The sequence below is a fragment of the Pleurodeles waltl genome, chromosome 9 (genome assembly GCF_031143425.1).
Source record: "Pleurodeles waltl isolate 20211129_DDA chromosome 9, aPleWal1.hap1.20221129, whole genome shotgun sequence".
NCBI classification, from domain to species: Eukaryota; Metazoa; Chordata; class Amphibia; order Caudata; family Salamandridae; genus Pleurodeles; species Pleurodeles waltl.
This window is the reverse complement of record NC_090448.1, coordinates 770605844-770621986: the sequence shown is the minus strand read 5'-3', so window position 1 is coordinate 770621986 and position 16143 is coordinate 770605844. Positions and strand designations below refer to the sequence as shown.

At 44.7% G+C, this 16143-nt stretch overlaps 1 protein-coding gene across 1 annotated transcript in view; it reads left to right on the top strand.

Annotated features, from left to right (window-relative positions):
- Window positions 1-16143, top strand: part of LOC138259944 (uncharacterized) — a 164287-nt gene that overhangs the window by 87780 nt on the left and 60364 nt on the right. The gene's annotated exons all lie outside the window — the stretch shown is intronic.

Sequence of the window (16143 nt, the reverse complement as noted above, 5' to 3'; positions counted from 1 at the left end):
GAGCACCTCCGACCCGGCAGTACCCGCAATATTGCCATCGTTATTACGATTTGGCAGACAGCCAGCATTTTCGTGGTGGTCGCACCGCCACGAAAATGGTGGCGGTCAGGCACCCAGCGACAGGAATTTCCATTCCTGTCACCGGCAGACACACCGCCACACGACCACACCTACATTCACACACCCTCACTCACGCATTTGCTTACATACACCCCCATACACTTGCACCCAAACAAGCACTCAGATATACCCATTCACTTGCACCCAAACACACATTCAGACATACATTTGCATGCACGCATACAGACATACACATGCATGCAAGCACTCGGAAATACACTTGCATGCATGCACTCAGACACCCCCTTCCCCTCCTAGGCATACATACACTTATACACACACACAGACACACCCCCCTCGGCATACCCGTACTTATACACACACACAGACGCCACGCCCCCTTGGCATACCTGTACTTATACACACACACAGAAGGCCCATCCCCCCGGCATGCACGCACTTATACACACACATAGACACCCCCTGCCCCTGGGCATACACGCACTTATACACCCACAGCCCCCCCCAGCATACACGTACTTATATACACACACAGACACCCCCTTCCCCCCCTTGGCATACACGCACTTATACACACACAGACACCCCCTCATCCCCGGCATACATGCACTTATACACACACACACACACACACACACACACACACACACACAGACACCCCCTTCCCCTTGGCATACACACACTTATACACACACAGAACCCCCCCCAGCATACACGTACTTATATACACACACACAGACAGCCCATCCCCCCGCATATACGCACTTATACACACATACCCAGAGACACCCCCTGCCCCTTGGCATACACGCACTTATACACACACACACACACCCTCTTCACCCCCTCGGCATACACGCATTTATACACACACACACACACAGGCACCCCCCTCCCCCTCGGCATACATGCACTTATACACACACACAGACACCCCCCTCCCCAGCATACATGCAATTATACACACACACACACACACACGCACAGACATCCTCTGCCCCTTGGCATACACGCACTTATACACACACAGACCCCCCCTCAGCATACACGTACTTCATCATCAACACATAGCTTTATTCGGTTACTTTCAACCATAAAAGCAAAACAACCAACAATTAAATGAAAAAGCAGATAGAAATTAGGTTAAAAAGGATAAGAATAAGGTAAAAACATATATGTCAGCCTTAAAACACATAAAATTATTTTCCTTAGAAAAAGCACCTAACCCCCTAATACCTAACATTTAAATTAAACATGGGGTTTTATTTCAGTCTAGGTGTGTAGTTAAAATTTAGCAGCTAAAACACTTTTTTTTTTTTTTTTTAACATTTGGTCCTCATCATCATTATTTCCCCAAAAGTTTAGTACGTATATGCCAAGCAGCTACAATATACTTGCTAACCGCACAAGATAGAGGGAGAGAAGTTTCCCTCATCATGATCCTTAAGGCAACAATACAATGTCTTACCCCCATATTACTGCACACAGATCGTAACCACTTCCGTCGCGCAATCAAATAAGCAGGGCATATAAACATAAAATGTACAATAGATTCTGAAATTTGATTGCAACTCGGGCAAGTGTCAGGACTTGGGATCGCACTCCGCGTACTGCCATAGGATTTAAGAGGCAGACAACCATATCTGAACTGAATATATAAACTCTTACTTAATGGATCAAGAATTGTATCCATAAATGGTTCCAAATATGGATACCATTTAAAATCAAAGAATTGTGACGTCAATCTGCTGTGTGTTGAGCACAGCAGATAGTTTTCCCTGACATGTATCCAGTAAACAGTTTTCAGATGATTCTTCTTTATCCTTCCTTATACTTTCTGGATGACTCCAAAACTCACTAAGACCCAATCTATGAAACCATTTTGAAATGTGATTAAACCAGGAAATGGTAAGTACATTTGGTCTATCTAGAATGTCTTGAATAGACTCCTTGTATGTGGATAGCTCAGGGGTGGTCCATACACGGACCCAGAAAAGCAATGGTCGTAGGGCAATTACATCTGAAATGCGTGGAAAGCCGAGTTCTCAGAACATTGGCAGCAGTGGGGTACTACGAGGACAGGCCAAGATTGACCTTACAAAGTTGTTTTCCCCCACTGCTAGCTTGCCAGTGTTCGAGGACCCCCAAATTTCTGCCCCATAGACCGCAGCGCTCTGTGCCTTTGCTCTGTAAATTTTAATAGTTGGAGTAATCACTCTCTCAGAGGTAGACTTGTGGAAGCGTAAAATGGCCCCAGATCTCTGTGCCAGAAGAGCTAAGCTTTTATCGATTTGGGGCCCCCAATGCAGGTTGTTGCTAATTCTCACCCCCAAATAATCTATGGAGCTTACCATACCTAGGGGGGTTCCATTATAGAAAATTGAGTATCTCTTAGTGGGGCCACAGCCCAGGGTCATAAGTTTAGTTTTGCTGTGGTTGAGTTCAAGCCCATAGTCAGCACAAAACGAACTAAACTTATCCACAAGTACCTGGAGACCCATAGGAGTTCTGGAGATCAGGAGGGAATCATCAGCAAATAGCAAAATTTGAATTTTATGGTTATTCAAGGATGGAGCATCATTTTGGCAGTTGGTAACGACTTGCACCACCTCATTGATAAACAATGTAAATAGCGTTGGGGCAAGAACACAGCCCTGACGCACTCCTCTCCTAATCTCTATTTTGTCGGTGAGTTCCCCCTGATTACCCCATCTGACTTGTGCAAATGTTTTTTCATGTAATCTTTTAATTAAATGCACTAAGTTCCCTGGGGTACCGATTTTGTTTAATACTCCCCAAAGTTTCTCTCTTGGGACAAGATCGAATGCAGATCTCAGATCTACAAAGGCAACATAAAGTTTTTGCTTAGATAGGGTGACATACTTCCAAATTAGTAATGACAGTCTGAAGACTTGGTCCATGGTATTAGTTTTAGGCCGAAAACCGGCCTGTAAGGGGGATAAAATTTGGTTGTCTTGGATCCAATCGGTAAGCCTATCTAAGACTTGCTTAGCAAACATCTTCTGAAGGATATCAATAAGGCTGATTGGACGGTAGTTTGCAGGTGAACCTACATCACCCTTTTTATAAATCGGGATTATTTCTGCGCCACGCCAAGAATCTGGAATAGGGCTACCAGCTGCTATGGCATTAGACAATAAATTGATGTACCATGCCCATATCTTTGGTTCTGATTTAAACAGGTCCCCTGGGATCTTATCTGGACCAGGGGCTTTAGCTGGCCTCAAAGAATTGATTGCAGCTGTTGTTTCGGCTAAGGTAAAAAAAATGCTCTCAGTTGAAGTCATGTTAACAGCCCAACACTCATCGTATCCAGGATCCTCCGGAGCTTGCGGTGCAGGCAGAGCGTATATACCAGAAAAATAAGACACCCATCTTTCGGGCTGTATATACATACCGATGTCATCATTGCCCCTTTTCGAACTAGAGGTCAACAGCCGCCAAAAGGAACTATCATCTTTGTATTTGACTGCTGCAAGCAACTTCTGCCATATCTCATTATCCCAATCTTTTTTTGCTTGTTTCAGGGCATTAGCATACCTACGTCGGGCCTCTTTAATAGCCACTTGGGTAGAGTTTTTTACAGCCTCGTTTAAATTAGATCTTGCTCGCACACAATCCTGATTATACCAATCCCTACGGGGGGTATCAGCAGGTCTCGATTTGTAAGGGGTTTCCCTATAGAAGATACCCTGTAGGGAATCCACCAATTTAATGTGGATAGCCATAATGGGAATGTCAGGGGCTTCTTGTTCCTCATAATCTACGAAGAGTTTTAAAAATGATGAATATATTTCCCCAATCAGGTACGGATTGGATTCAACCTTTGGCCAACAGACCCGAGAACGTCTATGGTTCAGGTAAGGGAGTGGGACATTAGTGATCGTTGTGTGCTGGACTCTTAAAAATGCGTGGTTGGTCAGTACAAGGCACAGAGGATTATGATCGCTATCCAAGCAAGATAAAATTTCGATGTCCAGTGAACTTGACCATAGCCTAATGTCCACCAGGATATAATCAATAGTACTAAAGGAAAGCCCTCGCTTGAAAGTGATGGCTCGCTCTGAATCATATTTAGTGCGGCCGTTACATTCTCTCAGGCCATATTTCAGGCAAAGGGAAGACAACTGAGATGCAACACAGGAAACGGGAGAAAACGCCATTTCCTTAGATTGGGGAATACCCCAATGTTCGTCCTCTTCAGTAGTCAGATTACTGATGGTGTTGTCCAATGCAAAGGAACAATTAAAATCGCCTGCTATGATCAGGAGATCTGAAGGGTCCAGAAGCTCTATGTAGTCCGTCAACTGGGTGAGAACCTTTGATTCTGACCCACGGGAAACGGATCTTGCATAGGTATTCAGAACTATCAGCCTGAATCCGGGTCGGAAAGTGAGTTGCACACCCAGCAGATCATAGAAATTAAACTTTATCATAGAGTGGTCACATTCTAGCTTGTTGTTCAATAAAATCATTAACCCTCCTATCTGTCTTCCAAAACCACCGGAGGCAGGTTGGGCAGCAGAAAAATAGGTTGTAAAGCCTTGTATGGATAACTTTTCTGCAGTCCAGGTTTCTTGAAAAAGACAGATATCTTGTTTATTAACAAGGCTTACCCATTCCGTGTCATCCAACTTTGACTTGATTCACACGTACTTATATACACACACCAACAGCCCATCCCCCGGCATATATGCACTTATACACACACACCCACAGTCTCCCCCTTCTCCACCCACCCCACTCCCATGGCATACACGCACTTACAAATACAGACACCACCTTCACCCCCTTGGCATACACGCACTTACACACACAGACACCCCCTTGGCAAACACACACTTATACACACACACACACACACAGACACCGCTGCCCCTTGGCATATACACACCTACACACACACAGACACTCCCTTCACCCCGTTGGCATACACGCACTTATACACACACACACCCAGACACCCCCTCCCCTGCCCCTCCCACTCCCCGGCATACACGCACTTATACACAGACACCCCCTCGCCCCTGGCATACATGCACTTATACACACACACAGACACCCCCTTCCTCTGCTCGCAATACACACACTTATACACACTCATAGACACCCCCTGTCCCTCGGCATACATGCACTTATATACACAGACACCTCTTTCCACCTCCTTGGCATATATAAACTTACACAGACACCCCCTCCCCCCCACATTCATACACACACGCATACACCACTCACATTCACACGACACCCCACCCTTCCCCGCCCCTTTCGGACGATCAACGTACCTCCTTCGGTGAGATGGTCATCCGGCAGGGGGCACCACACCGCCAGGCAGGAAACTGCTGTGCCGTATTACAGATCGTAATACGGAGGGCGGAGTCCTGTTAGCATGGTGGTGCTGGCGGTGGAAACCGTCTCTATTACGACGTCGGCCAGGCCAACGGTGTCGGATTCCCCCCCCCCCAAAATCGGCACAACGTGGTAATATGGCAGTCTTAAGACCCAGCACTGGTGGGCTTTTGGCACCCGCTGCTTCGGCTGTCTTTTGAAAACAGCGCTGAAGTCGTAATGAGGGCCATAGTTCTAGTGATCACCAGATTGGATAACCAGTTACTCCATTGTAGCACGGGTACTGAGACTGAGTACTCCAAGCTTTACTGAGGTAAGTGGTGCATGTTTAGACCCTCAGAATACAGCAGACAACTTAATTAAAGCATAGTAACTGCTTGTCCTTTGAGTGCATCGTCTTATAAAAGAAGATTGTTTAATCGATGCCAGAAAAATATTGCACATAAAACAAGAATAAGCAAGAAAAAAATCTGTAGCACCTTCCTGGCATAAAATACGACCTCATGCTCTGTTCTAGTGCTGATGTGCCAAGAATTTTAAAAAGATTTAACGAGGAAGCCTTTGGACCATGTTATCCAATGGATGTGTTCATATAGCCCGAGTCTGCAACCTCATAACACCCCAGTTTACGGTTTTTGCAAAAGGATCAGAGAGACAGTAGCACAAAAATCATCGCCGTCCTATAAAGTTGTACTTTAAAGGCATATATTCGAGTTGTTCCACTTCAGTTACAAAAGTATCTGCTCAGCAGTGATTTTGGTTTCAGATGCTGGTGCTGGAATCTTAACAGACTTTGATGCACTTTTCACAAAACTCTCCTCAAATTGTTGTCCTCAGCTCCCTTTCCAAAGATAGAGTGTACACCAAGCCCTAAGTCATATCCTGTACCAGGGGCCACAGGGCAAGCAGGGGCCACTGGGCCAGAGTAATGGGGGGTTGGGGGTGTTTACTGCTGCTGATCCTTTGGCCATAATACTATGGTTTTGTAAACTGCTTGAAGTGCAACCCCTTCATCACTTGACTCAGTGGTAGCGATGGCGAGCAGTCACAGGCTTCTCAGGTAGGTTGTGTGGGGGTACTCAGCTCAGAGCTCAGCAATCATACGTCAGATCAAAAACTGAATTATCACCCCAGTACTTATCTTCCAAGGTAGCAGATTATTTGAACACACACTAACATGAAATACTATGCTTAAACGTAGTTAAAGCATTGTTCCTCTGTTGGACAGTGATACGCCTCTATCCACTATCTGTCCCAGGTCTACCACCATTTCCCTCGCCTTGTGGTCTAGGCGGTTCTGGCTATGTATTAGGGCATAAGTGTGATTTCAGCTCTGGTGCTGAGGTGGCAGGACTTGGAGCAAGTGTAGACAATGCTGTCCTATAAGGGAGCTTTGCATTTGGTGGAGAAACTGTTGGTGAGAGAGGAAGAACGGAAGTAGTTGGCGGTACGAGCATCATGGCATGGTCGAAGGACAGGTGGTGCCAGAGGGATTGTGCTAAGAATGGCACTGATGTATGTTCTCAATGAGCATTGCCATACTTAATCAAGTGAAGTAGCTCAGTGGATGGTGCACCTATTGCAGTGCCCAAGCTAACAAATCCCATAGCACTCATTACCCTAAGCACACACAAAGATCCTCTCTGCTCAATCAAAGCATTTGCCATACCCAATACAGTTTGCAGAGTGTGCCTGACGTTTTCTCTCCTCCCAACTTCTCTTGACTGCTTTCCAAGCCAATCGTCTTATCACTTATTACTATTGGTGGAATCTGTTCACCTCAGAAGAGTGAAAGGCTGAGCAAGTCTCCACCGTGTTTCAAACTACTTTCAAGTTGCACAGTTCTCTGGCTTGCTTTGTGCATAGAATGCCCAGCCTGATCATATGCGTTCCGATATCTAAATTTCTTAACCTAAAGAAATCATTTTTGCTGTGACCACTTGAATTTAGTTTAATTTCTTTGCTATATACCATTGTTTGACTCATACCACTTCAAAAATGATGAAAACTCATTCATATGTTTTTCTAATATTGTGCACATTTGTTTTCATCTTTTTGTGATAATGATTAGTCTTGTTGAAAAAATGTTTACTTCTATTAAACAGGGCCGAACTGGGAACCCAAAGCCCTGGCAAATTTTGTCAGATGTTGTCAGACTGTCCCCCATATGGTGGCAAGCGAGTGCAGAGAGCGAATCTGACCACTACTGTGGGTTTGAGGTGGTGGGTGAAGGAGTGGTATCCGCCCAGGAAAATTGGGAACAAAATAACAAATATTGTGCATGCTACCACACGTTTTGATGTTATATTCAAATGTATTAACTTTGAAACATAGTAAGTGATGCCATTAGAGGGCACCAGGATACCCAGTCATGCCCACAGACTTATTTTTACAGCAAGCACAAAAAGACAGAGCAAGACTGACCAGTTCCCATATGGCGAGTCCATGCTCTAGGGGGAGGACAAACACACAGAGGATCAGTGTCTAAGTAAGCTGATCAGTAAGAAGCAGCAAATGAGAGTAACGATGAAGCCAACCACTGGTAAGCAGTGGGGAACCTCCAAGGCCCCCCTAGAGTAACAAAATGTCTCACCAGAGACAGTGCATGTGATGTCTTAAGTGAGACCTAAAAAGGAAGTGCAGCTGGAGTCTATAAACCTGTGTAACTCAAGAGATAACTGTGTAGAATAATCAATATCTTGAGAAAGCTATCTGAAGCATTAGTATATGAAATCTACATACACTGAAGGAGTAGCTGTTCTGCCAGAGATTTTTATAGCGCACATTTTGAACCTGATAACCTTTATCATTAGATAGCTCTGCTATCTAATGTCCAATTATAGGGTGACACTCTCATTCCAGGTTGTTAAAGAGACAGTCTCCTGTACAGAACATTTCACCTACAAATCATTGATCTAAGATGTGTTCATCTAATTAGTTCAGTGGAAGCAAAGCAAGACTACAACACTCAGAATGTATTAAGCTATCACACAAAAGTCCAGGTTTAGAAATCATGCCGACCTGGCAGACAGTCGCCATCGAGTAAACTGCTCTATCACCATAAAAACACAAGCTAAATTGTTGCATAATACCTGGCTTATTGAAGTAACAATCATGACTGCGGAAAGGACAAAGATACTCAATTCCTCTGCTAGGAAACTTTTAAACAGACTTCATAAATATTTTGTAACATGATTGCACCCACAGAGTAAAAAGAAGGGTGGGTAAGGTTTAATGGTAGAGCTTCTGTTGAATAATCAGTGTTATGTATGAACACGATGGAAGGCTCTGCACAGTACACAGAAAGTGCTTTTACCGTTTGACTATTTTTAGTATCTGTGGGCCAGAGAAAAAAATCAGATTCCCCTTGTATGTCTACAGGAATAGCCGTAATTGTGAATCTATCTGACGTACAGCGGCACCAGGGTCACCGAACCCGAATTATTGCTGTATTTTACTATTCAGGCATTGATCTAGACCCCATTGTACTTTCTTTCACTAAGGTCCATTGCACCCTTGCCCTCTCGAAAATGACCCATCGAATAGCTGTGCTCCCCAGGAGTTAAATATAAGGCACATGTAGCCTGGATTAGGCACATTGACAGCAAAAAGAGCAATACAGCTTGATGGCTGTGAAGAGGGAAGCACGATTCTAATTGGGGACGATGAATAAACAACCATGTCTGGTTTTCAACCTCCACAATCGATCAACTCAGTATACTCTACAGTGGCAAACCCTAGCAGTACTTCCTCATGTAAACTAATTGCTTCTTCTCGTGGTTGCTGCCAAGACTGGAGCATACCCCAGTGGCTCCAGTCTGATGCAATCATAGTTCAGCTGAGTTCAGTCCTTTAGGGATGCTATACCGTATCTCATATGCCCTTACTCAAAGCCACCATACCGAAGATTTTGAATAGTGGACTGTGACTTGGCTGTCGGGCAGATTAATAGAGCTCAGTTATGCTCACCCGGAAGGCGGAATATACTCACCACGGGCTAGACTGCTTGCGTGGAAGTTTACCGCCTGGATTTCACTAAGCCTGCAATACACGATGTGCGACCGCGTGAGCTCCCTCTGCGGAACACCTTTGTTTATCTTTTATTTCCATGACAGCTGTCGCCATTGAAATAAAAAAACAGACAACAGTCCTTAGTTTGTCTGACTCGGACTAACACTAGGAGTTTACATTCCACATGGGTGTTTCTCCGCTGCTGCCCTGCAGTGATGGAAAAAAAAACTGGGTGTTTGGAAAATTGACCTTTAAGTGAGTGGTGGCCTGCTAAGCCACCACCAGTAACAAAACTGCCCCCACCCTTTCAGCTTGTCCGGTACTGCCATTCAGGACCTGCTTTTAAGTGCCTTTTAATGAGAGCTATGAGTATGATTGTTGGTTTTAATAGTGAGTGCTCTACTATTCACTAATGTGTTTGTGGAGGAATGGGGGTGTAATGCTAGCCCATTGATATTGCTTGCCTCTTCCTAAGACGCCCAAACTATTTTCTTCCACCTGCAGAGATTAGTGGGAGTGCTGATGGACAAGGAAGCTGTACTGAGCAGGTCACGTACTTCTAGCCCAGTTTAATGCTAGTTCATTACTGTGCGTGCTTTCGTGTCCTTAGAACCAGCCTGTAATAATTTTTAATGGAAAAGAATATTGGAACGTGTTCTTTTTAGTAAATGAAGAAGTTAAGCGCCTTTCGGTGGAGTCGCCTGACAGTTTGTCCCCTGGGATCAACAGTTCAAGTTCCATTCAAGTTCAACGTGTGACTACCCAAGAATAGAACTGAAAGGAGGCTTCTGCAGTGCTTAATTTGTGCAAGTGGTTGGGGGTGGTGGGCACTGGTGCTCATTTATGGGTGCCAGGACTTAATTTGCTTCATCAAGCTTTGACCCAGAACAATAGAGAAAGGCAGAAAACGTAGAAAAAGGAGACCGAGAAATAAAACCACAGACAACGGGAGAAAGCATAGACAAAAAACCTGCAAGAGTGACAAAATGAGACAGGAAGTGTAGAGTGGTGGAAGAAAGAAGCACGTGATTAAATCAAGATTCAGGAGCCCGGATATTAGGCACCATTTCATTCAACACCAGCTGTGGAGGGCACCCAAGAAAAACTTTGGGCATCTCTAGTTTTGCTCTTTTACAAATTGAGTACCAGGATTCCGCTATCCATACCCAACTCACCCCTCATTCACAATGTTTTCTGTATTTATAGATCTTTCTCTGGAAAGCTGGCCAACTTCCAGCATACTCTTTGTCATATTTCTGGAGCTAATGGATAATGGAGCTAGCCTGCCCCTCGTACAGTGATGTACTTGCCAGAACTTAAAGAATATAAACTGCTGGTTAGGCAAGTCAAATCTACTTTCTTTACCAATAAAATTTAGGACTCCACCACTAAGTCGAAAGAGATGTTCATAATCGTCACAGAACTTTCAAACCAGACCTGATTACCTTAGCCATAATGCTCATAAAATCTTAGTGATTTTCTCAACTTATGTTTAATTGCAAAATTGATACTATCAAAAAGAGTATTCCCTCCAGTCCTCTACACAATATTATGTCATCTGGAGACAGGAATACATGTATTCTCTCGTTGTTTCCAGAAATCAGTAAGGATGGCCTTATGGACCTACTGATTAAAGTTAAATAGGGCTCCCCAGTGATACCTGCCCCACGTCGTGTTAAAAACTATATTCATTCTCTTTCCAAACCCAGTGTTATCCTTCCTCGACTTGTCCCCCTAATCAAGGAATTATTCCTAGTTCCTTGAAAGAGTCAATAAGGGTACCTCTACAAAAAAAAACGTGGTGCGGACTCCCCTCGATTTGAAAAACTATTGTCCGATTTCCCTACTTCCCCACCTGGAAAAAATACTAGAGGCACACGTAGCTCATAACCTTTGCCTCTTCCTTGAGGACTGAGTTTTTCTTGACCTGTGCTAAGCTGGCTTCCGCCCGACCCACTCTACAGAAGGAGTTATCCTCTCGATTGTGGACGACATGTGGGAGGAGGCGGACAGAGGCATTAGTCAAGCCATCGTCCTACTTGATCTCTCAGCAGCCTTTAAAACGGTCAACTATAATCTTCTGGTGGACCTTGCTCAGGGTCACAGTGCTGCAGGACTCTTTTTGAAAGGACGGGTTTCAATCAGTTCGACTCCCCCATCCCCTCTTCAATTATCCTAAAGTAACACTGAACTGTGGAGTGACACAAGGCTCTTCCCTTTCTTCACACCTTTTCAACCTATACATTTGCTCTCTGGTGCTTTCTATTAAAAATATTTTGTCAGGGTGCGTGTCTTGGGTGATAAGGCGGATTCTGTGCTGGAGTAGTTTAAGACTTAGAAAGCCACTGCACTTTCGCATGGTCTTGGATTCTACCACCTTCCAGGGAACTTTGCTACTTTGCACTTTCGTGGATTCAGCAAAGGCTCCTCCTTTCATCCCAGAAAATACCAAACACTTCAGCAGCATCCTAATCCCTTCATCTGCCAGTAAAGGGGTCCCTCTAGAATACAGGGCCATGGATCTGCTTTGCAGACTTCCTCCTCCCCCACACCTCCAGGAAAGCAGGCCTAGCTTGCTTCTCCAACATCACACAGAGCCTGTAGGAATGTGGATGTCCAATTTGCATTGACAGCCATTACTTCAGCCCATTGGGTCCTTCAGATCATCAAAGAAGGGTTTACTCTTCTCTTTCTTCAGGTTCTGCCCTCCATCCCACCTACTCCCTCTTTCCCACCTCTTGACCACTTGACCATCTTAGAGCAGGAGGTGGCGGCTCTGGTTCTGAAAGCGGCAGCGGAGTTGGTGCTGGGCAAGGAAATAGGCACTGGATACAACCCACTTCACTTCCTAGTGCTAAATAGAACGGTGGTCTGCATCTCATTCTTGACCTCAGGAGCCTGCACTACTTATTTCTCAAACAAGAAAAGGAAAAGTTCAAGATGCTGGCACCAATTTAAGTCTTATTGGCTTCTGAACTTGGAGACTGGATGGTGTCACTCGACCTGTATGATGCATATTTCCATATTCGTATCCCCCTCTGGTCTCATCGGAAGTACCTGCAGTTTGTAGTGGGCTCTACTTTCTACCAATATGTGGTACTACCTTTCCGATTGTCATTGGCACCTAGAGCCTTCACAAAGGTGATGACAGTGATGGTGGACCATCTCCTCATGTGGGGTGCCCCCATTTTCCAGTACTTGGATGACTGCCTCATCACAGCCAGCTTGCCGGAGATGTTGTTGCATCATCTACAGTCTGACATCTCTGCTCTTCGACTTTGGGTTTTTTGATTAACCAGTCCAAATCTCAGGTGCAGCCCTGGCAGCAACTCCATTCTTCACATTATCATGTTGGAACTGTGGGTGATTTGGCTAGTGCCCAAATCCTTCCGATACTCTATTGTGAGTCGGTCCATTCAGATCTTGAGGGACAATGCGACAGCGATGTGGTACATAAACAAACAAGGGGGATTGGGTCTCCCCACCTTAGTCTGGAAGGGCCAAGCAATCTGGCGCACTGCCAATCAGCTAGCAGTTTCTCCAAACATCCGAGTTTACAGCCTGGGTCGTCGTCATATTGCCAGTAACAAGTGAATTCTTATACCAGAGATAATCCAGGACATCTTTGCTCAGGTGGACTTATCCACCTTCAAGGAAAATGCTCAGTGCCAGAACTTCTGTGCCGTCTAGAGTCCATTGAGGGGAACTTTGGGGGATTCTTTTCCATTGAGGTGGAACTTTGATCTTCACACCGCACTTCCTCCCATACTCTTGATTCCTCGTGTCCTGAGGAAGATTTGCCACAACCGGGCCCAAATAATTCTCAAAGCCCTGGATTGGCAGAGAACGGTGTGTTATGCAGATCTCCTGTGCTTCAAATGTCTGTCGCCTCGCCTGCTATTCAGGCCGGATCTTTTCTCGCAGGCTGGGGGAATGATTCTGTACCCCAGTCTCTGAGACCTTCAGCTACATCCTTGGAGATTGAGCATGGACTGAGGTCAATTCTGCTACTACCGGAGGTGGTAGACATTTTACCTGCACTTTGCCCATCCACTAAGTCGGCCTATTCTGGCAGATGGAGCAACTTCATTGCATGGTGTTCAGACAGTGGTATGGACCCCTATCAGGCCAAGCTATTCTATTTACTTCAATTTGCTCTTGTCCTTGCTCAGAGGGGGTGTGCAATGGCACTGTAAAGTGCTAATTAACCACCTAGTCTGCTTTCCTGTGCCTGCCAGATCAGCCACCCCAGTTTAAGGCCCCTGTTTTCGTGAGTTTCCTTAAAGGTCTAACTATTCTTTTTTCCTCCACTTCCCTTTAGTGTGACTCAAAGACTTTGATTCTGGTTCTTATGTTTTTGATGGGGACTCCGTTTGAGCCCCTGCACATTTGACCCCTTCATATGTTGACCCTCAAAACTGTGTTTTTGGTTGCCAGCACTTCTGCTAGAAGACAAGTAGATGTTGCAAACCAGGGCTGCTTTCCTTCTTAAGGTGGTCACTCCCTTCCACCTTGCCCAGTCCATTACCTTTCCGACCTTTTACCCTCCACCTCATCTTAAGAAGGAAGAGGAATGGTTGATTCAGCTGGATCCTTGGCATGCAGTCAATTATTACCTGAATCCCACCTAGGAATATCTGTCAGATGATCAGCTCTTTTTGGGCTGTCGTGGAGCAAACAAGGGAAAGGCAGTCCGGAAGAGGTCCTTATTCCATTGGATCATCTTCTGCATTAAGACCTACTGCGCCCTAGACAAGGAAGAATTGCATGAAGGGACTGGGGCCCATTACACCAGTGCACTACTTCTACTCTAGCTCAGGGTATCCCAATTACGGAGATTTGTAAGGTGGTAAGGTGGGCTACATTGCATACCTTTGCTGAGCATTATTGTCTTGATATTCAGTTGGCAGGAAGGTATACTTCACTAGATCCGTGTTGCAGGATTTTTTAGTCTAAATCATCGTCCCTCCTCCTGGGCAGAGTATTGCTGTGTAATCTGTTCTACAGGTGTGGAATCAGAAGGTAGAAGTATCCATCAGAAGAAAAACGTACCTGCGGTAACCTTCTTTTTGGTCGGTACTCTGTCTACCTGCAGATCCCTCACTGACCAGCCTGGCTCCCTCATTGATGGGTGACTTATAGGGACAGCTATTAAGACCCCAGTCTTATTTTATTGGTCCTGCAATTTCTCCCAATTTTAAATTGCCTTTCTGCTCAAAGGCTTGGAAAAAATGGAGGGAAACTGACGTCCGTCCATCAGGACATGCACTTTATGGCCTATGAGGCGTCACCTGACATCACTTCTGATGGCGACTGAGTTGAGCACCATCTACCAGCGTTATTGTGTCTTTGAAGTTTTCCGGATCCAGTCTGATGCCTAGGAATTGTTCTACAGGTAAAGAATATGCAGGTAGATAAAGTATCCACCAGAAAGATTGTTACCAAAGGTAAGTAGCTTTTTTCTTCTGTGCTGCTTTGCAGGTTGTTATTCCTGCCTTCATGCAATGGGTTAGGAAATCTTAAAGCAGTGTCCACTGCTGCACTCAACAACCCTCTCTGAAATTGCAGCAGTGAATAAGCAGGCGAGAAAGCTGGAAAACAGCTTCATGGGACATTCATTGTCTGGCACAAAAAACAATACCTCATTTGGCAGAACATGCAAGTGGATGGGCAGGACAATTGTTGGCAGTGTTAGTGTATATATGTATGCAGAACTCTGGGTGGGTATGTGAATGAGGATTAGAGGGGGTCAGCTTTTGAAATCCAGGATATTCCACAACCGTAGAACTAGGGATACAATTTTGCATCCACTGAGGGGCATTTATTGACATAGAAAGTACAGACAGTGGGGGAAAAAGGGAAATTAAATTCAAATTTACAAAATATATCATCTATTAAAGTGGTTTCCGTTTGAAGGCACTGAGTAGTGCTGCACTAGAACATATGAAAATGTGCCTCTCTGTGTTTAGTCAACGTTCTTTCTCTGAAAAGGATGTGCTAAATTTACTGAAACTGTGACTAGCCTCTGCAAATCTGGCATGCCTGGTCTTTCTAACGCTGATGTAAATTTCTATGTAAACAAAGTGCTTCAGGTGGGCTCATTTAGTTAAACGGTCATTGCAGAAGCATGAGGTGATATGAACATCACGTGTTTAACCCCTTCTCTGCGAGACCTTTTCCCCCAGTGCTAACACCTTTTATTTGGCTATTTAAGGGTAGTTCACGCTTTGGACTCCATAACATTTTGTCTAGATAAGGTACCCACGCCAAATTTGCGTCCTTTTTTCCCCAACATGCAAAATATTGAAGGTTTGTGAATTTCCCTGGAGGGCCACGATAATAGGCAAAATATAGCAAAAGTTTGAGCTTTTGGGGGAAAAAATAGGGGAAAAGTTCTCCAAAAAAAGCTTGTTTTTCCCCTAAAATTGTCACCCACCATTTTCCCAGCTTTCAGGAGCATGCAGAGGTGGATCAAATAATCTAATTTTGTACCACAGTATTGGTATTTTTCTAAGAGGTAGCCTATTTTCCATATTTTTTGTACTCTCAACCCACTTCCATTTTGTGGTGGAAACCAGTATGAAACCCAGGGGTGATTTAGAAAAGCTATACATTTCTGAATACTAGACAGCATTCCAAATACAACAAGGGGTCATATGTGTAGATCTCTCAAGGTTTTCC